General features: G+C 41.2%; 1 long non-coding RNA gene and 1 other non-coding gene across 2 annotated transcripts in view; both read left to right on the forward strand.

The window, feature by feature from the left end:
• The first annotated feature begins 1,821 nt into the window (after positions 1 to 1,821).
• LOC134735717 (uncharacterized) overlaps positions 1,822 to 23,179 on the forward strand; it is a 63,153-nt gene continuing 41,795 nt past the window's right edge. The window contains exon 1 of the long non-coding RNA XR_010119127.1: positions 1,822 to 1,933. This is a non-coding gene — a long non-coding RNA (uncharacterized lncRNA). The remainder of the gene's footprint in view (positions 1,934 to 23,179) is intronic.
• On the forward strand, positions 11,782 to 11,945 carry LOC129473893 (U1 spliceosomal RNA). The gene has a single exon (XR_008654414.1). It is a non-coding gene; the product is annotated as a U1 spliceosomal RNA (small nuclear RNA).

The following is a 23,179-nucleotide window of genomic DNA, read 5'->3' on the forward strand; positions in this document are numbered from 1 at the left end:
CAACGTTCATAGGTTGAATTCTAATCCTCAATGTGATGGTACTAGGAGGTGGGATCTTTGGGAGGTTATGAGGTCATGAGCAGAGTCCTCATGAATGAGATCCTTGTTCTTATTAAAGATACCCAAGAGAAATCCCTCCCCCTTCTGCCATGTGAGGACACAGCAAGAAGATGTTTATCTAGGAACCAGGAAGTGAGCCTCACCAGACGCCGAATCTGCCAGCGCCTTGATCTTAGACTTTCCAGACTCCAGAAATAAATTTCTGTTGTTTAGAAGTCACCCAATCTATGGCATTCTGTTACAGCAGTCCACGTGGACTAAGATACTTGATATATCATATATATCATATCATATGTATCATATAATCTTTGGAAATATAGCCAAAGAAATTCCTCTTGTTCCAAAAGAACAGAAAGCAGACAGGTGGTTTATAAATACTGTATAAAACACAAGAACACAGTGAGGAAATGTGATACATCTTAGTAGGGCCAAACACGGAGGTGGTCTCCTTGAGAAAATATCCCCTGCATGTTCCAGACAGACCGAATGACCAACCCTGTGTCTCATGGGTGGCCCTCTGGCAGCACAGTCCACATTACACTGACATTCCCTATTTATGTGCTTGTGTCCCTAGTCAGAGTGTAAAGTCAAGGTCAGAGCTTGTGTCTTACTCATTTCCCAGCATCTAGCCCAGTGCCTGACCCATGGTAGGTATCCTGCAATGGGAGGGGAGCTGAAGTGAGTAATACTGACAGAGGTTAGTTAGGGGAGGTCTTGTACTTCTCTTGAATCTTTAACCTACCTTCTTATTGACCACAAATTAGAAGCATTTATGTAAAAAAGAAACTTCCAACCATTATAATCATGTTTTTCTTTCAGCTCCCTTATGGGCAAGTATTTCTAATGTAGAAACCTAAAAAAAAAACTTGAGGCATTCTAATACCTGTTAAACATACAGCTACAGACCAAATGATTTGCTATATTTTTTTTTTGCAGTCTAGTTGAGGTGTCTACATAATGAGCAGAATGGGCTCCCGAATATTGGACAGTAAAATAATTAAGAGCTGGTCTATGGTATGTATATATATATGTATGTATGTATTTCTTCTGAGACAGAGTCTTTCTCTGTCACTCAGGGTGGACCGCAGTGGTGTGGTCTTGGCTCACTGCAACCTCCAACTCCCAGGTTCAAGTGATTTTCCCACCTCAGCCTCCCGAGTAGCTGGGCCTCCAGGCGTGCACCACCACATCCGGTTATTTTTGTAATTTTTGGTAGAGATGGGGGTTTCACTATGTTGGGCAGGCTGGTCCCAAACTCCTGGCTGCAAGTGATCTGCCCACCTCAGCCTCCCAAGTGCTGGGATTAAGGCATGAGCCACTGCACCCGGCCTACGAGTCTTTATTGAGGGCCTGCTCTGTGCGGTTTTCAGTACTAGGTATAATATGACAAGATAAAGTCCCTGACCTTCATGAACTCACACGCCAGAAAACAAATGAAGAAAATTTCAGATAATACGAGCTGTGAAGAGAAAAAGGAGTGACTTGAAGGAAGAGGTATGACAGGGAAAAACTCTTTTTTTTTTTTTTTTTTTTAAAGAGCTATAAGCATTAGTGGATAATTTATTATTGACTTATATGGTTTGGCTCTATGTCCCCACCCAAATCTCATCTGGAATTATAATTACCACGTGTTGGGGGAGGGGCATGATGGGAGGTGATTCAATCATGCCGCGGACTTCCCCCTTGCTGTACTTGTGAGAGTTAGTGAGTTCTCACGAGATCTGGTTGTTTGAAAGTGTGTACCACTTCCTCCATCTCCCCGTCTCTTTCCTGTCCTGCCATGGTAAAGAAGTGCTTGTTTCCCCTTCGCCTTCCACCACAAGTATTTTTCCTGAGGCCTGCCAGTCATGCTTCCTGTTAAGCCTGCAGAACTGTAAGTTAATTACATCTCTTTTCTTCATAAATTACCCAGGCTTGGGTATTTCTTTATAGCAGTCTGAAAACGGAGTAATAACATTGATTCTTAGAGTTATAAATAATAATTACAAACATATTCAAGAGATACAGAAATGATTAAAGTGAAATTCACAGAGATTATTTCCATTGCCTAACATTTTGACACACACATATCATATATACACATACACATATATAATATACATATTTATATTTCACACTTATCTTACACATAAACACAACTTTTATGTGTACACTCTAAATATCTATGTATAATATATCTGAGGAAGAAAAATAGGGAATTAGGATAGATAAGGGTTGAGGCATAAGTAAGCAAAGAATAATAGGTGCAGCCAGTTCTAGGCAAAGGAATAGCAGGTGCAGCCAGTTCTAGGCAAAGGAATAGCAGGTGCAGCCAGTTCTAAGCAAAGGAATAGCAGGTGCAGCCAGTTCTAGGCAAGATTAGGCAGCATACAGGCCACATCTTCACTCTTGTGATAACAAGACAGAAGTTTCCCCTTCAGCCTCTGTTGGGTTGCAGGCCCATCTTTCATAGGGTATAACCAATTGGAGGCCACTAAAGGGCACCTAGGGGTGTTGCCAAGTTATTTTGACTTTATAAAAACCCTAATTGGAGAGGCTCTTGATCTGCTTGCTACAGCCGCTCCCACTCTGTGAATTGTCTTCAATAAATCTGTGCTTTCCTTTCCTTGCTCCATTCTCCGGTTGCTTTGTTTTTCCTTGCTTTGTTCTTTTGTCACTTTGTTTCTGCATTTTGTTCAATTCTTTGTTCAACAGGGTAAGAACCTGGACAACTCCATCCAGTAACATATTTATGTATACATAATACATCACAAATAGTGCCATAATGTGCATCCTGTTTTTGAACGCAATTCACTTAACAGTAACTCAGGAAGAGGGAGGTGGAGGACACAGCAAGTAAGACTGAAAAAGTATGGCCAGGAAGCTAAATAAGAATCTAGAGAATAAGGTCGTGTAAGACAAGAATTGAAAGACTTTTCGGAATGCATAATTTATTGTCAAATGCTGCAGAATTAAGAACTGAAACAAGAACTAAGACCTATTAACTGGATTTGGCAATTAGACTAGATGTGACCTCTGCTAGAATAGCTTCAGTGGCATGGCAGGGTGGGAACCTGATTGCTGTGTTGAGACGCAAAGAGGGGGTGTTAATAATCATGAACTGTTTCTGTGAGAAAGTCCCTTTGAAAAGACAGGGGAAAAACATACTCTTTTCTCCACAGCCTCATCAACATTTGTTATCTTTTGTCTTTTTAATAATAGTCATCCTAAAGGTGTAAGGTGATATTTTATTGTGGTTTAATTTGCATTTCCCTGATGATTAGAGATGTTGAGTACTTTTTCATATGCCTGTTCACCATCTGAATTTCTTCTTTTGATACGTGTTTATTTAAGTACTTAGCCCAATTTTTAATTCAGTTATTTATACTTTTGGTACTGAGTTGTGTAAGTTCTTTATATATATTTGGGTATTAACTTCTTATTAGGTGAATGGTTTGCAAATGCTTTTTCCAATTCCATCAGTTGCCTTTTGATTTAGGTGATTGCTTCCTTTGCTGTGCAGAACTTTTAGTTTCATGTAATACTAGATATCTATTTTTGCTTTTGTTGCCATATCCAAAAACATATTGCCAAGACCACTGTCAAAAAGCTTTTTCCCTATGTTTTCTTCTAGGAGTTTTACAGTTGCATGTTGTGTTTAAGTCTCTAATTCATTATAGATTGGTTTTTGTATGTGTGTGATAGGGGTTCAATTTAATTCCTTTTTTTTTTTGCATGTGGATAACCAGTTTTCCAAACACCAATTTTTTTTTTTTCTTAATGAGCTATACCCATTATGTGTTCTTGGCACCCTAGTAGAAGATACATTGACCATAAATGTATGGGCTTATTTCTGGGCTCTCTAGTCTTTTCCACTGATTTAGATGTTTGTTTTTATGACAATACTGTATGGTTTTGATTACTATAGCTTTGTAATATGATTTGAAGTCAAGCAGTGTGATGCTTCCAGCTTTATTCTTTCTTCTTAAAATTGCTTTGGCTATTCAGGGTCTTTTGTAGTTCCATGTGAATTTAGAATTGTTTTTTCTATTTCTGTATAAATTGCCATTGGGATTTTGATAAGGATGACATTGAATCTGTAGATTGCATTGGGTAGTGTGAACATTTTAACAATTTTAATTTTTCCAATCCATGAACACGGAACGTCTTTCTATTTGTGTCATTTGAAAAATTTCTTTTGGTAATGTTTTACAATTTTCAGGGTACAGGTCTTTTATTTCTTAATTTCTAAGTATTTCCTTGTTGTTATTGTTGCTAATTTAAATGAGCTTGTTTCTTGGTTTTCCTTTTCTAAAGTTTGTTGTTAGTGTATAGAAACACCACTCATTTTTGTATGTTAACTTTGTATCCTGTAATTTTATTGACTTTTTAAGTTAGTTATAATAGTGTTTTGTGTAGAGTCTTTAGGGATTTCCAGGTATATGATCATATCATCTGCAGAAAGAGATGATTTTTATTTTTCCCTTTCAATTTGGATACTTATTTTTTCTTCTTCTTTTTTTTTATTATACTTTAGGTTTTAGGGTACATGTGCACAATGTGCAGGTTTGTTACATATGTATCCACGTGCCGTGTTGATTTCCTGCACCCATTAACTCGTCATTTAGCATTAGGTATATCTCCTAATGCTGTCCCTCCCCCTCCCCCAACCCCACAACAGTCCCCAGAGTGTGATGTTCCCCTTCCTGTGTCCATGAGTTCTCATTGTTCAGTTCCCACCTATGAGTGAGAACATGCGATGTTTGGTTTTTTGTCCTTGCGATAGTTTACTGAGAATGATGTTTTCCAGTTTCATCCATGTCCCTACAAAGGACATGAACTCATCATTTTTTATGGCTGCATAGTATTCCATGGTGTATATGTGCCACATTTTCTTAATCCAGTCTATCGTTGTTGGACATTTGGGTTGGTTCCAAGTCTTTGCTATTGTGAATAGTGCCGCAATAAACATACGTGTGCATGTGTCTTTATAGCAGCATGATTTATAGTCCTTTGGGTATATACCCAGTAATGGGATGGCTGGGTCAAATGGTATTTCTAGTTCTAGATCCCTGAGGAATCGCCACACTGATTTCCACAATGGTTGAACTAGTTTACAGTCCCACCAACAGTGTAAAAGTGTTCCTATTTCTCCACATCCTCTCCAGCACCTGTTGTTTCCTGATTTTTTAATGATGGCCATTCTAACTGGTGTGAGATGGTATCTCACTGTGGTTTTGATTTGCATTTCTCTGATGGCGAGTGATGATGAGCATTTCTTCATGTGTTTTTTGGCTGCATAAATGTCTTCTTTTGCGAAGTGTCTGTTCATGTCCTTTGCCCACTTTTTGATGGGGTTGTTTGTTTTTTTCTTGTAAATTTGTTTGAGTTCATTGTAGATTCTGGATATCAGCCCTTTGTCAGATGAGTAGGTTGCAAAAATTTTCTCCCATTCTGTAGGTTGCCTGTTCACTCTGATGGTAGTTTCTTTTGCTGTGCAGAAGCTCTTTAGTTTAATTAGATCCCATTTGTCAATTTTGGCTTTTGTTGCCATTGCTTTTGGTGTTTTAGACATGAAGTCCTTGCCCACGCCTATGTCCTGAATGGTATTGCCTAGGTTTTCTTGTAGGATTTTAATGGTTTCAGGTCTAACATTTAAGTCTTTAATCCATCTTGAATTAATTTTTGTATAAGGTGTAAGGAAGGGATCCAGTTTCAACTTTCTACATATGGCTAGCCAGTTTTCCCAGCACCATGTATTAAATAGGGAATCCTTTCCCCATTTCTTGTTTTTGTCAGGTTTATCAAAGATCAGATAGTTGTAGATATGCGGCATCATTTCTGAGGGCTCTGTTCTGTTCCATTGATCTATGTCTCTGTTGTGGTGCCAGTACCATGCTGTTTTGGTTACTGTAGCCTTGTAGTATAGTTTGAAGTCAGGTAGCGTGATGCCTCCAGCTTTGTTCTTTTGGCTTAGGATTGACTTGGCGATGCGGGCTCTTTTTTGGTTCCATATGAACTTTAAAGTAGTTTTTTCCAATTCTGTGAAGAAAGTCATTGGTAGCTTGATGGGGATGGCATTGATCTATAAATTACCTTGGGCAGTATGGCCATTTTCACGATATTGATTCTTCCAACCCATGAGCATGGAATGTTCTTCCGTTTGTTTGTATCCTCTTTTATTTCATTGAGCAGTGGTTTGTAGTTCTCCTTGAAGAGGTCCTCCACATCCCTTGTAAGTTGGATTCCTAGGTATTTTATTGTCTTTGAAGCAATTGTGAATGGGAGTTCAGTCATGATTTGGCTCTCTGTTTGTCTGTGATTGGTGTACAAGAATGCTTGTGATTTTTGTACATTGATTTTGTATCCTGAGACTTTGCTGAAGTTGCTAATCAGCTTAAGGAGATTTTGGGCTGAGATGATGGGGTTTTCTAGATATACAATCATGTCATCTGCAAACAGGGATAATTTGACTTCCTCTTTTCCTAATTGAATACCCTTTATTTCCTTCTCCTGCCTGATTGCCCTGGCCGGAACTTCCAGCACTATGTTGCATAGGAGTGGTGAGAGAGGGCATCCCTGTCTTGTGCCAGTTTTCAAAGGGAATGCTTCCAGTTTTTGCCCATTCAGTATGATATTGGCTGTGGGTTTGTCATAGATAGCTCTTATTATTTTGAGATACGTCCCATCAATACCTAATTTATTGAGGGTTTTTAGCATGAAGGGTTGTTGAATTTTGTCAAAGGCCTTTTCTGCATCTATTGAGATAATTATATGGTTTTTGTCTTTGGTTCTGTTTATATGCTGGATTACATTTATTGATTTGCGTATGTTGAACCAGCCTTGCATCCCAGGGATGAAGCCCACTTGATCATGGTGTATAAGCTTTTTGATGTGCTGCTGGATTCAGTTTGCCAGTATTTTATTGAGGATTTTTGCATCAATGTTCATCAAGGATATTGGTCTGAAATTCTCTTTTTTGGTTATGTCTCTGCCAGGCTTTGGTATCAGGACGATGCTGGCCTCATAAAATGTGTTAGGGAGGATTCCCTCTTTTTCTATCGATTGGAATAGTTTCAGAAGGAATGGTACCAGTTCCTCCTTGTACCTCTGGTAGAATTCGGCTGTGAATCCATCAGGTCCTGGACTCTTTTTGGTTGGTAAGCTATTGATTATTGCCACAATTTCAGAACCTGTTATTGGTCTATTCAGAGATTCAACTTCTTCCTGGTTTAGTCTTGGGAGGGTGTATTTGTCGAGGAATTTATCCATTTCTTCTAGATTTTCTAGTTTATTTGCATAGAGGTGTTTGTAGTATTCTCTGATGGTAGATTGTATTTCTGTGGGATCGGTGGTGATATCCCCTTTTTCATTTTTTATTGCATCTATTTGATTCTTCTCTGTTTTCTTCTTTATTAGTCTTGCTAGCGGTCTATCAATTTTGTTGATCTTTTCAAAAAACCAGCTCCTGGATTCATTAATTTTTTGAAGGGTTTTTTGTGTCTCTATTTCCTTCAGTTCTGCTCTGATTTTAGTTATTTCTAGCCTTCTGCTAGCTTTTGAATGTGTTTGCTCTTGCTTTTCTAGTTCTTTTAATTGTGATGTTAGGGTGTCAATTTTGAATCTTTCCTGCTTTCTCTTGTGGGCATTTAGTGCTATAAACTTCCCTCTACACACTGCTTTGAACGTGTCCCAGAGATTCTGGTATGTTGAGTCTTTGTTCTCGTTGGTTTCAAAGAACATCTTTATTTCTGCCTTCATTTCATTACGTACCCAATAGTCATTAAGGAGCAGGTTGTTCAGTTTCCATGTAGTTGAGCGGTTTTGAGTGAGTTTCTTAATCCTGAGTTCTAGTTTGATTGCACTGTGGTCTGAGAGACAGTTTGTTATAATTTCTGTTCTTTTACATTTGCTGAGGAGAGCTTTACTTCCAACTATGTGGTCAATTTTGGAATAGGTGTGGTGTGCTGCTGAAAAAAATGTATATTCTGTTGATTTGGGGTGGAGAGTTCTGTAGATGTCTATTAGGTCCACTTTGTGTAGAGCTGAGTTCAATTCCTGGATATGCTTGTTAACTTTCTGTCTCATTTATCTGTCTAATGTTGACAGTGGGGTGTTAAAATCTCCCATTATTATTGTGTGGGAGTTTAAGTCCCTTTGTAGGTCACTCAGGACTTGCTTTATGAATCTGGGTGCTCCTGTGTTGGGTGCATATATATTTAGGATAGTTAGCTCTTCTTGTTGAATTGATCCCTTTACCATTATGTAATGGCCTTCTTTGTCTCTTTTGATCTTTGTTGGTTTAAAGTCTATTTTATCAGAGACTAGGATTGCAACCCCTGCCTTTTTTTGTTTTCCATTTGCTTGATAGATCTTCCTCCATCCCTTTATTTTGAGTCTATGTGTGTCTCTGCATGTGAGATGGGTTTCCTGAATACAGCACACTGATGGGTCCTGACTCCTTATCCAGTTTGCCAGTCTGTGTCTTTTAATTGGAGCATTTAGCCCATTTACATTTAAGGTTAATATTGTTATGTGTGAATCTGATCCTGTCATTATGATGTTAGTTGGTTATTTTGCTCGTTAGTTGATGCAGTTTCTTCCTAGCCTCGATGGTCTTTACAATTTGGCATGTTTTTGCAGTGGCTGGTACCGGTTGTTCCTTTCCATGTTTAGTGCTTCCTTCAGGAGCTCTTTTAGGGCAGGCCTGGTGGTGACAAAATCACTCAGCGTTTGCTTGTCTGTAAAGTATTTTATTTCTCCTTCACTTATGAAGCTTAGTTTGGCTGGATATGAAATTCTGGGTTGAAAATTCTTTTCTTTAAGAATGTTGAATATCGGCCCCCACTCTCTTCTGGCTTGTAGAGTTTCTGCCGAGAGATCAGCTGTTAGTCTGATGGGCTTCCCTTTGTGGGTAACCCGACCTTTCTCTCTGGCTGCCCTTAACATTTTTTCCTTCATTTCAACTTTGGTGAATCTGACAATTATGTGTCTTGGAGTTGCTCTTCTCGAGGAGTATCTTTGTGGCATTCTCTGTATTTCCTGAATCTGAATGTTGGCCTGCCTTGCTAGATTGGGGAAGTTCTCCTGGATAATATCTTGCAGAGTGTTTTCCAAGTTGGTTGCATTCTCCCCGTCATTTTCAGGTACACCAATCAGACGTAGGTTTGGTCTTTTCATATAGTCCCAAATTTCTTGGAGGCTTTGTTCATTTCTTTTTATTCTTTTTTCTCTAAACTTCCCTTCTCACTTAATTTCATTCATTTCATCTTCCATCAGCGATACCCTTTCTTCCAGTTGATCGCATCTGCTACTGAGGCTTCTGCAATCTTCGCGTAGTTCTCGAAACTTGGCTTTCAGCTCCATCAGCTCCTTTAAGCCCTTCTCTCCATTGGTTATTCTAGTTATCCATTCTTCTAATTTTTTTTCAAAGTTTTTAACTTCTTTGCTATTGTTTTGAATTTCTTCCCGTAGCTCACAGTAGTTTGATCATCTGAAGTCTTCTTCTCTCAACTCGTCAAAGTCATCCTTCATCCAGCTTTGTTCCGTTGCTGGTGAGGAACTGTGTTCCTTTGGAGGAGGAGAGGTGCTCTGCTTTTTAGAGTTTCCAGTTTTTCTGCTCTGTTTTTTCCCCATCTTTGTGGTTTTATCTACTTTTGGTGTTTGATGATGGTGATGTACAGATGGGTTTTTGGTGTGGATGTCCTTTCTGTTTGTTAGTTTTCCTTCTACCAGACAGGACCCTCAGCTGCAGGTCTGTTGGAGTTTACTAGAGGTCCACTCCAGACCCTGTTTGGCTGGGTGTCAGCAGCGGTGGCTGCAGAACAGCGGATTTTCGTGAGACCACAAATTCAGCTGTCTGATAGTTCCTCTGGAAGTTTTGTCTCAGAGGAGTACCCAGCCGAGTGAGGTGTCAGTCTGTCCCTACTGGGGGGGGGGTGCCTCCCAGTTAGGCTGCTCAGGGGTGAGGGACCCACTTTAGGAGGCAGTCTGTTCGTTCTCAGATCTCCAGCTGTGTGCTGGGAGAACCACTACTCTCTTCAAAGCTGTCAGTCAGACAGGGACATTTAAGTCTGTGGAGGTTCCTGCTGACTTTTTGTTTGTCTGTGCCCTGCCCCCAGAGGTGGAGCCTACAGAGGCAGGCAGGCCTCCTTGAGCTGTGGTGGGCTCCACCCAGTTCGAGCTTCCTGGCTGCTTTGTTTACCTAAGCAAGCCTGGGCAATGGCGGGCGCACCTCCCCCAGCCTCACTGCCGCCTTGCAGCTTGATCTCAGACTGCTGTGCTAGCAATCAGCGAGACTCCGTGGGCACAGGACCCTGCGAGCCAGGTGCGGGACACAATCTCCTAGTGTGCCGTTTTCCAGGCCCGTTGGAAAAGCGCAGTATTAGGGTGGGACTGACCTCATATTCCAGGTGCCGTCTGTTACCCCTTTCTTTGACTAGGAAAGGGAACTCCCTGACTCCTTGCACTTCCCGAGTGAGGCAATGCCTCGCCCTGCTTCGGCTCGCGCACAGTGCGCTTCACCGACTGTCCTGCACCCACTGTTTGGCACTCCCTAGTGAGATGAACCCGGTACCTCAGATGGAAATGCAGAAATCACCCGTCTTCTGTGTTGCTCAGGCTGGGAGCTGTAGACCGGAGCTGTTCCTATTCAGCCATCTTGGCTCCTGGGAAAAACTCTTGAGGAGTTGATGTTTGGCTGCGACCCAAGTGAAGAGGAGGCAGCCACGTCATGACTCATAGGAAGACCATTCTAAGAGGAAGGCCCAACAATTTGAAAGCTCCTGGAGAATTTGACAGATAGAAGGAGGCCAGTGTGGCTGGAGCCTCGTGGATGAGCAGAAGAGTGTGGGTGAGGACTGGGCACAGAAGGCAGGGGCAAACCATAAATCATGCTAGGGACTGGGTTATTACCCAACACATAATTGGAAGCTTTTGGAGGAATAGCAATGTGATTAAGTAAATTTTTTTTTTATTTTGTTTCTTTTGAGACAGGGTCTTGCTCTGTCACCCAGGCTGGAGTGCAGTGGTGCGATCATGGCTCACTGCAGTCTCAACCTCCTGGGCTCAAGCAATCCTCCCATCTTGCCCTCCCAAAGTGCTGGGATTATAGGTGTGAGCCACTTGTGCCTGGCCTAGCAAATGTTTTTAAAATATCACTCAGACTGCCATCTGAAAGGGGGCTGCTGGGATGGCAAGAATGAAAGCAGGAAGAGAGGACTCCAGGAGGGTGGGTTCCCTGAAGCCTAGAGAAGAAAGGGCTTCCAGAAGGATGGAGTGGTCAGCTTGCCAAATCCCACAGAGAGGTAAGGTAAGGACAGAGAATGGACCATTGGCTTTGGCAAGATATAGGTAGGTCACTGATGACCTCAATAGGAGCTGTTTAGTAGAGGGATGCCATGGAAAGCCTCATAAGAGTGGACTGAGGATGTGAATAAATCAACTACAGTCAACTCTTTTGAGATGGAGTCCAGTTTCACGCCTAGACCGAAATTCAAGATTCATAATGAAGAATTCACTTTTATCAAGCATTGACAGGAGTTAGACACACCTCAAACCATATTTTAAAATACAGCCAGATTACAATGTTATCTGATTCTGAGATTGCCTGTAACTTGATTCATAATAGTGACAGACAGCACTTGGACTAGGACATTAGAGCTGCTGAGAAGGAAAATTGCACCCAGCTTCTTAGCTTCCTGCAAAGATGCACCAGGATCAGAGAAGAAAAGATCAAGTTCTATACTTACCTGGCAGGGGAGATACCATGATCACGAAGGTGGTTTTCGCGGGGTGAGGCTTATCCATTGCGCTCCGGATGTGCTGACCCCTGCGATTTCCCCAAATGTGGGAAAGTCAACTGCATAATTTGCGTTAATGGGGGACTGTGTTCGCGCTTTCTGCCGGAAAAAAAGAAGAAAAGAAAAAAAAAGACAAGACAAGACAAGACCAAGTTCTGAGAGTGCTTGAAGAAGCTGTGCTAGGAGAAGACTGCACTGCCCTAAAACCTTTGAACAAAGATTCTGGGAAGGCTTGGAGAGTGACAGGCATGCTGGACCCTGCAGCTGTTGACAAGGGAGAAATCTTAATTATATTGGGTGAAATTCTCCTATAGAGAAAAGAAGATAAAACTATATGTTTTTGACCAGAAATGCCCAAGAGAGCTCTGCTACCCTCAAGAATCTATTCTTCCTGAAAATGTGAAGATAATGGCTTAGATCTGGAGACCAAAGATAGTCTCAGATGTGGCTGTGAATTTTAGTGGGTGGGCAATGTGGGGTGGAGTGGGGATGGAGGGCTGTTGTGGAAAAGGCAGCCCAGCCTGCTCAGAGGTGTCTATATAGACCCACATTGCTGGCAAGCAACTCATCTCACTACCACACAATGTTTTTTTGTTTTTGTTTTTTTTAAGACAGAGTCTACTCTGTTGCCCAGGTTGGCGTGCAGTGGCATGATCTCATCTCACTGCAACCTCTGCCTCCTGGTTTCAAGCAATTCTCATGCCTCAGCCACCTGAGTAGCTGGGATTATAGGTGTGGAGCACCACGCCTGGCTAATTTTTTTTTTTGTATTTTTAGTAGAGATGGGGTTTCACCATGTTGGCCAGGCTGGTCTTGAACTCCTGACCTCAAGTAATCCGCCCACCTCAGCCTCCCAAAGTGCTGGGATTACAGGCGTGAGCCACTGTGGCCAGCCACAAACAATGTTTTTTTGTTTTTGTTTTTGTTTTTCTTTGAAACAGGGTCTCACTGTCGCTCAGACTGGAGTACAGTGGTGCAAACATGGCTCCCTATAGCCTGAACCTCCTGCACTCAAGCGCTTCACCTGCCTCAGCCTCCTGTGTAGCTGGGACCACAGACATACGCCACCATGCCCAGCCAGCTTTTGATTTTTTTGTAGAGATGAGTTTTCTCTTTATTGCCCAGTCTAGTCTTGAACTTTTGGGCTCAAGCGATCCTCCCACTTTGGTCTCCCAAAGTGCTGAGATTACAGGTATGAGCCATTGTGCCCAGCCTTTCTGCAGCTGGAAAAAGACCAATGAGCTGTAAAGGGAGAAATTCCACAAGGCATAAAAATACACCAGGCTTATATCATCCAGGGCTGCAGATGAGCCACAGTTGAGGAACCAGGCCATGGAACACAGTGAGGGATTCATTCTGCTAAATTAAAGCATCTTTCCTCCAGGATTGTCATCGTGAGGGCATGGCCTGGCCAGAGTTGAGACTGTCAAATGGCTCTCAAGATAGTTCTGAGGTCTAATATAGAAGGGGCTAATGAAAAGGGAAGTTGCTCATGAATACTCACCTACTTACTTTAAAGAGGTTAAGTCCACAAGAACACTAGGTGGGAAGGAGTGGGGGATGGGATAATTGTTGCTGATTAAAAAAAATTTGCAAAATTGTTAAAATAAAGGCTGGAAAATAATCACCTACAGTGGATGTATGACTGCTTATTTAGGTATCCCTCTATTGTCAGACACATAGAATGCTTCCAAACATTGCCGATGCAGCCATTAGCGTGGTTATCACGCTGCTACGGCACAGAGAAGCGGATGCTGTAGTGAGAGAGGCAGGACCACCTGGACATGCACTCTGATTGCAGCAATGTGAAAATCTCATGCAAATTGAGAAAGATCAGAAAGGGACACTGAAAAATGAAAATATTTTCGTTAGGATTGTGGGCTTATGTGTATTTTGAAAAGTTTAAATTAAAGTTATTACCTATTTAAATGTTCAGTAAATTTTTTAGGCAACCATTTTGTTTGTGTTTGTTTGTTTGTTTGTTTGAGACAGAATGTTGCCCTGTCGCCCAGGCTGGAGTGCAGTGGTGTGATCTCAGCTCACTGCAACCTCTGCCTCTGGGGTTCAAGTGATTCTCCTGCCTCTGCCTCCCTGGTAGCTGGGATTACAGGTACCCATCCCCATGCCCAGCTAATTTTTGTGTTTTTAGTAGAGATGGTATTTGGCCATGTTGACCAGGCTGGTCTTGAACTCCTGACCTCAGGTGATCCGCCTGCATTGGCCTCCCAAAGTGCTGGGATTACAGGTGTGAGCCACGGCGCCCGGCCCCAGCCAACTGTTTTAATAATAGTTTTGGTAATGGCAGTAGATGAGGTTGTGAGCTGCTGGGCACATGGCAGCGTTAACTCATACTGGTTGCCTTTGTCCACATCTCCAATCCAAACACTGCGTTTCTCCTGAGCCCAGAGAATGGTGGGGCCTGGGACCCTCCTCCACAGGAGAAAGCAGGCACAGTTACCTTTCTTACTTGAGCCTGCTGAGGACTGAAGATCAGCCACGGAGAAGCCCCGGGGTGAGAATCAGACCAAACTCTAGATGCTTGAGGTGGGAAGGCCTGTTGATCCCTAGGGGAGGAGCTGTGCTTGTCCACTCGATAATTCCTTAGAGGTTGCTCTCCCATGCCAAGGAGTGAGGGAGCTGAGCTCTTTCTACCCTCAAGGCCTACAGCCAGTCAGCTGAGGAGACTGGGGAGAGAGAGGCTTCCTCCTTGTGCTCAGTTGGGCTCTGTCAGCTGGGCAGCGGGTGCACAGCTGAACCATGTGGGGAGATAGTGGTGTTCCATCCACCACTCATGGTACTGCTGTCTGCTGTGGTCTGAATGTTTGTATCCCTCCCTGACAAATTCATATGTTGAAACCTAATCCCCAATGCAATTGTTTTAAGAAGTGGGACCTTGGGAGGTGATGGAGCCCTCGTGAATGGAATTAGTGCCCTTATAAAAGACACCAAAGGGAGCTCATTCACCCCTTCTGCCATGTGAAGACACAGATAGAAAATGCCCTCTATTAAGCAGAGAGCGAGCCCTCACCAGACACTGAATCTGTTGACATCTTGATCTTGGAATTCCCAGCCTCTAGAACTGTAAGAAATAAACTGTTATAAGCCATCTAGTTTAGGAGATTTTTTTTTTTTTTTTTGAGATGGAGTCTTCCTCTGTCGCCTAGGCTGGAGTGCAGTGGCACAATCGCTACAATCACCTCTCACTGCAGCCCCGACCTCCTAGGCTCAAGTGATCCTCCCACCTCAGCTTCCTGACTAGCTGGGTCTATAGGCATGCTTTACCATGTTTGGCTAATTTTTGTATTTTTTGTAGAGATGGAGTTTTTGTCATGTTGTCCAGGCTGGTCTCCAACTCCTGGGCTCAAGCCATCATCTTGCCTTGGCCTCCCAAAGTGCTGGGATTACAGGTGTGAGTACCATGTCCTGCCAGGATTTTTCTTACAGTAGCCCAAATGGACCAAGATGCTACCACTGTAAGTTCTCCCCAGGCCTCAGTGAGCCACTGAGGGAAAACAGTGAAGAATACCCAAGGGACCCAATAGCCAGAGAAATGGCAAACAAGCAGAAAGTCGGCAGTCCCCACGAAAGTGGAACTACTGGAGAAAATAAATGACAACCTGAACCAAAAAATGATAAGAGCATTTACAAGAACTCTAGCAGCCCCCATATGGGGACAAGACTGACTTTTATTTTATTTTATTTTATTTTATTTTTTATTTTATTTTATTTTATTTTTTTATTATACTTTAGGTTTTAGGGTACATGTGCACAATGTGCAGGTTTGTTACATATGTATCCACGTGCCATGTTGATCTCCTGCACCCATTAACTCGTCATTTAGCATTAGGTATATCTCCTAATGCTGTCCCTCCCCCCTCCCCCAACCCCACAACAGTCCCCGGAGTGTGATGTTCCCCTTCCTATGTCCATGAGTTCTCATTGGAACCAACCCAAATGTCCAACAACAATAGACTGGATTAAGAAAATGTGGCACATATACACCATGGAATACTATGCAGCCATAAAAAATGATGAGTTCATGTCCTTTGTAGGGACATAGATGAAATTGGAAAACGTCTTTCTCAGTAAACTATCGCAAGGACAAAAAACCAAACACCACATGTTCTCACTCATAGGTGGGAATTGAACAATGACTGACTTTATTTTAACTGCTAATCTGCCTGACTAAGCCTGAGTCCAGGAATGCCTCCAAAATATGTAGCTGATCTATTACTCCTTAGTAGGAACACCTATTCATTGTACATCTCTTCCAAAACAACCTTCATTGCAGAAATCATATGCTGTGACCCCCAAAGCCACCTACATGTTCTTTCCAGGGTACTTAGGCTTTTTTCCCATGATATAAGCCCTGGGTCTGAGGCCCTGTGGGGCAGAACTCTACCTGTTTCTTGGCTGCCCAAGACCACACTTCTCTCTGTAAATTCCCTTCATAAATCACCCAATGCCGAGAAACTGAATTTGTCTGCCTCATCCTTTGGTTTCTCGGCTCCTTAAACATTGGGGGTCACTTCACATATATGGCCCCCTTCATGGAATACCCCCGATCCCCACACAAAAATTTCTGGGAATAAAAATCTTGATTTGTGAGCTAGAAACATTAGTAAATAATCTAAAAGGGAGGGTGATCATTGTTGAGATCTGAAATGGTGACCTGGAAGTCTAAAAGTGGTAGAAATATATCACAACCCAGAGCAAAAATATAAAAAAATAAAAATCATGAAGAAAATGATAAAGGACTCAGATCTAAGAAACTTCCCATGCAAATAATAGGAGTTGCAGAAAAATCAAAAAGAAATATCAAGAAGGGGAAAGAAGACACACTGAGTTCCAGGCAGATTGATCAAAAATAATTTCTGAACTGGAATAATAAAGAGGAAATCTTATATATTTCTAGGAAGAAAGAAAAAGAAGCAAATGGTTGGATGCGGTGGCTCATGCCTGTAATCCTAGCACTTTGGGAGGTCAAGGCGAGTGGATTGCCTAAGCTCAGGAGTTCAAGACCAGCCTGGGCAACGCAGTGAAACCCCGTCTCTACTAAAATACAAAAAATTAGGCCGGGCGTGGTGGCTCATGCCTGTAATCCAGCACTTTGGGAGGCCGAGGTAGGCAGATCACAAGGTCAGGAGATCAAGACCATCCTGGCAAACATGGTGAAACCCCGTCTCTACTAAAAATACAAAAACAAAATTAGCCAGGCGTGATGGCAGGTGCCTGTAGTCCCAGCTACTCAGGAGGCTGAGACAGGAGAATGGCGTGAACCCGTGAGGCGGAGCTTGCAGTGAGCCAAGATCATGCCACTGCACTCCAGCCTGGGCAACAGAGCAAGATTCTGTCTCAAAAAAAAAAAAAAAAAAAAAATAGCCAGATGTGGTGGCGTGCGCCTGTAATCCCAGCTACTCAGGAGGCTGACACAGGAGAATCCCTTGAACCCAGGAGGCAGAAGTTGCAGTGAGCAGAGATTGCACCATTGCACTCCAGCCTGGGCAACAGAGTGAGACTCCGTCTCAAACAAACAAACAAAAAAACAAAAGAAACAAACTAGTATGTGACTGCAATACTGGAAGGAAAAACATACATTCATGCAACATCCTCAGACTACTGAGAGAAAAGGACTGCAACTCAAGGATTTAACATTCAACCAAAATATTATTCACCTGCCAGGGTAAAAGAACGATATTTGCCAACAAACAAGAATTCACAGACTCTCTCACTTGCATATGCCACTAAGAGCTCTTGCCAAACAACAAAGTTATTGGAACAGAGATTTAATAAGTGGCAGAAGACTTATTTCACATTGATATGTGGTTAAAAGGATAATGGTAGAGTACCTAGGAAAGTATAATTTAAACATTAAATAAAATGTCTTGAAAAACAAAAGATGCAATTCATTAGTGGGAAAGCCTACTAATGGCCAGGAACACAAAGGACTAAACTATCTCTTCAAAACGTAGGAGCTGGCCTGGCATGGTGGTGCGCTCCTGTAATCCCAGCACTTTGGGAGGCTGAGGCAGGCGGATCACCTGAGGTCAAGAGTTCAAGACCAGCCTGGCCAACATGGCAAAACCCCGTCTCTACTACAAGTACAAACATTAGCCAGGGGTGGTGGTGCATGCCAGTAATCCCAGCTACTTGGGAGGCTGAGATAGGAGAATCGCTTGAACCCAGGAGGTGGAAGTTGCAGTGAGCCAAGATTTTGCCACTGCACTCCAGCCTGGGTGACAGAGTGAGACTCTGTCACACACAGACAAAAAACAACAACAACCTAGGAGTTGAGGTATGTTGGATAGATGGGGGAAAGTAAAAGTGATCTAATATTTGCACTAAGTGGGGAACTAAAAGCATTCTGAGGGTCTTAAGGGGAAGAGAATAAACAGTGGGAGAATTAAGCATTTTCCATAAGAGAAAAAGGGTGCTCTCTTGCTCTCTTGTTTCCATATAACATTATACTAAAGAAATATGTAACTATAGGGAAAATAAAAGGTAATCAATGGTGGAATAAAAAATTACAATAAAACCTTCAAGTTAGTGAAGGGAGAAAAGAGAATGAAGAGCAACTTGTCAAAACCATAAAATCAAAGACAAAGAAAAGAGAAAAATCGGCCGGGCGCGGTGGCTCACGCTTGTAATCCCAGCACTTTGGGAGGCCGAGGCGGGCGGATCACGAGGTCAGGAGATCAAGACCACGGTGAAACCCCGTCTCTACTAAAAAAAAGACAAAAAATTAGCCGGGCGTGGTGGCGGGCGCCTGTAGTCCCAGCTACTCGGAGAGGCTGAGGCAGGAGAATGGCGTGAACCCGGGAGGCGGAGCTTGCAGTGAGCCGAGATTGCGCCACTGCACTCCAGCCTGGGCGACAGAGCGAGACTCCGTCTCAAAAAAAAAAAAAAAAAAAAGAAAAGAGAAAAATCAAATAAATAGTAAATATGATGACAAAAAGAATAAAACTAAAAGGTCAATTTTACTAAAAATGCGGTAATTTTTCTATTAACATATTCTAAAATATTATAACAGAAAACAACCCCCATCTCTATATTATTTATGAAAAAAACATTTAAAATGGGGTAATAAAGTTTTGAAAACAAAGTGATACACTGAAGTAATACAAATAAAACAACAGAAAGATGGACATTATGTTAGTATATGACTTACAACATAAAAAGGTATTACTACATCATAAACCTGTATGCACCAAACAACATGGAGCTAAATTTAAGGAAAAGTGATAAAATATAATGATTTTTAAAATTGTTATTGGGAGATTTTATTTTATGGAAGATTTTCATATACATCTTTCAGAATCAGAGAAACTTAATAGTCTAAAAGTAATTAAAGCCTGGGCATGGTGGCTCATGCCTGTAATCCCAACACTTTGGTAGGCAAAGGCAGTTGAATCACTTGAGGTCAGGAGTTCCAGACCAGTCTGGTCAACATGATAAAACCTTGTCTCTACTAAAAATACAAAAATTAGCTGGCATGGTGGCACAGGCCTGTAATCCCAGCTACTTGGGAGGCTGAGGCAGGAGAATCGATTGAACCCGGGAGATAGAGGTTGCACTCAGCCGAGATCAGGCCACTGCACTCCAGCCTGGACTACAAAGCAAGACTCCATCTTAAAAGAAAAAAAAAGTAAGTAAAGACACTGGGAAATTGAATGATATAGTCAAAAACTTTAAGTTAGTAGATATGGTCTTTGTATCTTTTAAGTAAGGATATGTGTGTGTGTATCTATATAATATATATATTTTATATATATTATATATTTTATATATTTTACATATATTATATATTATATATTTTTTATATATTATATATTTTATATATTTTATATATTTTACATATATTATATATAATTTATATATTATATATAGTATGTAATTTATATATTATATATTATATATAATATATTTTATTATGATATAATCTATTATATATTATATATTATATATAATATAATATATATATGTATATTTCTTCCCATATGTCCATGGATTATTTATAAAAATTGTTTGGTAATTGGTCTCAAAAAAAAACTTCTAACAAAATTTTAAAATTTTAACAAAGTTTGCAGGCCTTAAAGAAAATCTCATGCCAAATGTTTAAAAAGCTTAGACTATAACACAATAAAATTAGAAATAAGTATAAAAAAGATAAGACTTAATTACCTATAAATTAACACATTTCTAGGCCAGGTGTGATGGCTCATGCCTGTAATTCCAGCATTTTGCCAGGCTGTAGCAGGTGAATTGCTTGAGGCTGAGGTTACAATGAGCTATAATCATGCCAGCTTGGGTGACAGAGCAAGACTTTTTCTCAAAAATAAAATAAAATAAAATAAAACAAAGAAAGAAGAAAAGAAAAAAAGGAAACATATTTCTAAAAATCTTGGATTAGTGAGAAAATCAAAACAGATTAGACATATGGAATGCAATAAAAAGGAAAATACTTATGCAAAATGGAAGGAATGGAATACAGTAAAAGCTGCATTCTGAAGGAATTCTATCAGTCTTTTTTTTTTTCTTTGAGACGGAGTTTTGCTCTTATTGCCCAGGCTAGAGTGCAGTGGCACAATCTCGGCTCACTGCAACCTCCGCCTTCCAGTTTCAAGCGATTCTCCTGCCTCAGCCTCCCAAGTCACTGGGGTTACAGGTGCCCGCCGCCACCACACCCAGCTAATTTTTTTGTATTTTTAGTAGAGACGAGGTTTCACCACGTTGGTCAGTCTGGTCTCGAACTGCTGACCTCATGATCCACCCACCTCGGCCTCCCAAAGTGCTGGGATTACAGGCATGAGCCACCGTGCCTGGCTGGAATTCTATTAATATTATTAATATTATTAATTCACATTAATTTCCAAAGAAGAAAGACTATAATAAAAAACAAACCTGATAGTAATCTTAGTAAATTAGAAAAATTCATAAGATATTCTTTTAAAAAGTATGAAGGGGGAATAATAAAAATAAAAGCTGAAAATAATGACATGTAAGTAGAAAAAAATAATAAAAAGAAAAATTTTAAAGTTGATTCTTTGAAAAAATAGTAAGAGAGATAAACTCTCCCCAAGCCAGATTAATTTTTTTAAAAAGGAGAGAAGGAAACAAAAATACAGAATTAAGATGAAAAAGGAGATAATCACAGACTCTTCACTGATGAATGAAATTACAAGCAACTGTAACCTTTAATCTCATAGAAACTAATGAGAAAACCTAAAGGAAATCACCAGTTAGAAAAATATGTTTCAAATTTTGTCCCAAGGAAACATAAAATAACTCGAATAAACTATTAGAGAAGAGACTCAAAACGTATTCAGAGATCTATCATGTAAAAAACTTTTAGGCCAAGCACAGTGGCTCATACCTGTAATCCCAGCACTTTGGGAAGCTGAGGCCAGAAGATTGTGTGAGCCCAGAAATTTGAGACCAGCCTGGGCAACATAGCCAGACCCCATCTCTACCAAAAAATTAGCTGGTTGTGGTAATGTGTGCCTGTAGCCCCAGCTACTCAGGAGGCTGAGGTGGGAGGATTGCTTGAGCCCAGGAGGTCAAGGCTACAGTAAGCCATGGTCATGCCACTGCACTCCAACTTTGGGTGAGAGAGAGATACCCTGTCTCAAAAAATAAAAGGCACTTGGTAAATGCAGCTGGCAGATATAATAAAAAACAAAGTAAACCAGAACATGCTTGGGGAATTCTCCTTGGCACTCTTGGAGCTAGGGTACAAGTACAAACCCTGTGATATTCATCTCACTTGGGTAAGATATAATTCACAAGAGCAGGGGCCCAAGGGGGATTTCCTAATAGGACAATATAAGGGCACCACTTTGATAAATTTCAAGGGTAGCAGTAGGAAAAAAAAAAGTCAAGGTTTTAGACCTAGGCAGAAATTACAAGTCAGTATTTTTCTGGAGAAGCACTTTTAAGACAGGCAGTGCTAGCTTCTAGAACATACAATCTGTGCACTCACACAGGGACCTGCATTTTCATTTTGTACTCAGCTCTGCATGAGGTTGATCCTGAGCATAGGTTAGCACTCATCTTCAAGGCGGGTGTTTTGCTGCCACATACAGATCAATTTTGACACACTTTAAATGTCCTCAGGTGAATTAAAGAAGCTAATACGAATATGTTGGTGGTCATCTTCAAGAATGAGGCTACCTAGTGTGGATGGGTAGACAGGTTTAATGTTTCTAGGCATTGTCATTCTCAGGCATCCTTAGAATAGATGCCCTTAATTTCACAATTAAAAATTTAAAAATAGTTTAAAAATATAATTACTTCTGAATATTATTTAATCTTAAAAAGAAAGGAAATCTTGTGACATGCTATAACACGAATGAACCTTGAAGACATAATGGTAAGTCAAATAAGCCAGTCACACACAAAGTACTATATTATTCCACTTATGTGGCATATTGAAAGTGAGCAAATTTATAAACAGAAAATAGAATGGTGGTTGCCAGGTACTGGGGAGAGGGAATAATAGGAAGTTATTTTTCAATGTTACAGACCTTCAGTTTTGTGAGATGAAATAGTTCTGAAGATTGGTTGCATGGCAATGTAAACATACTTAACACTACCGAACTGCACATTTAAAAATGGTTAAGAGGCCAGGTGTGGTGGCTCATGCCTGTAATCCCAACACCTTGGGACGCTGAGGCGGGTGGATTGCTTGAGGCTAGGAGTTTGAGACCAGCTTGAGCAACATGGCAAAACGTCTCTACAAAAAACAAAAAAATTAGCTGGCTGTGGTGGTGCATGCCTGTAGTTCCAGCTACTCAGGAGGCTGAGGTAGGAGGATCACTGGAACCCGGGAGGCCAAGGTGGCAGTGAGCTGAGATGGTGCCACTGCACTTCAGCCTGGGAGACAGAGTGAGACCCTGTCTCAAAAACAAACAAACAAACAAAACACACACCCACAAAACGGTTAAGATGGTAAATTCATGTTACGTGTATTTTACCACAATTAAAAATAAAAAATGGACAGATAGAAACTTCTGAACAGTATAGTGGGGTGCTTAGGCAGAACATACAAGGTGCTTTCCTCCGTAGTAGACAAGACAGAAAGTATGAGATTTCCAGATGCTTAATGAGAGATTTGGTATCAAGAAAGATTATTTATTTATTTATTTATTTATTTTGAGATGAGTCTCACACTGTGGCCCAGGCTGGAGTGCAGTGGCGCAATCTTGGCTCACTGCAACCTCTGCCTCCTGGGTTCAAGCAATTCTCCTGCCTCAGCCTCCCAAGTAGCTGGGATTACAGGCGCCTGCTACCATGCCCAGCTAATTTTTAAATTTTCAGTAGAGACAGGTTTCACCATGTTG

The sequence above is a fragment of the Symphalangus syndactylus genome, chromosome 23, assembly GCF_028878055.3.
Source record: "Symphalangus syndactylus isolate Jambi chromosome 23, NHGRI_mSymSyn1-v2.1_pri, whole genome shotgun sequence".
NCBI lineage: Eukaryota > Metazoa > Chordata > Mammalia > Primates > Hylobatidae > Symphalangus > Symphalangus syndactylus.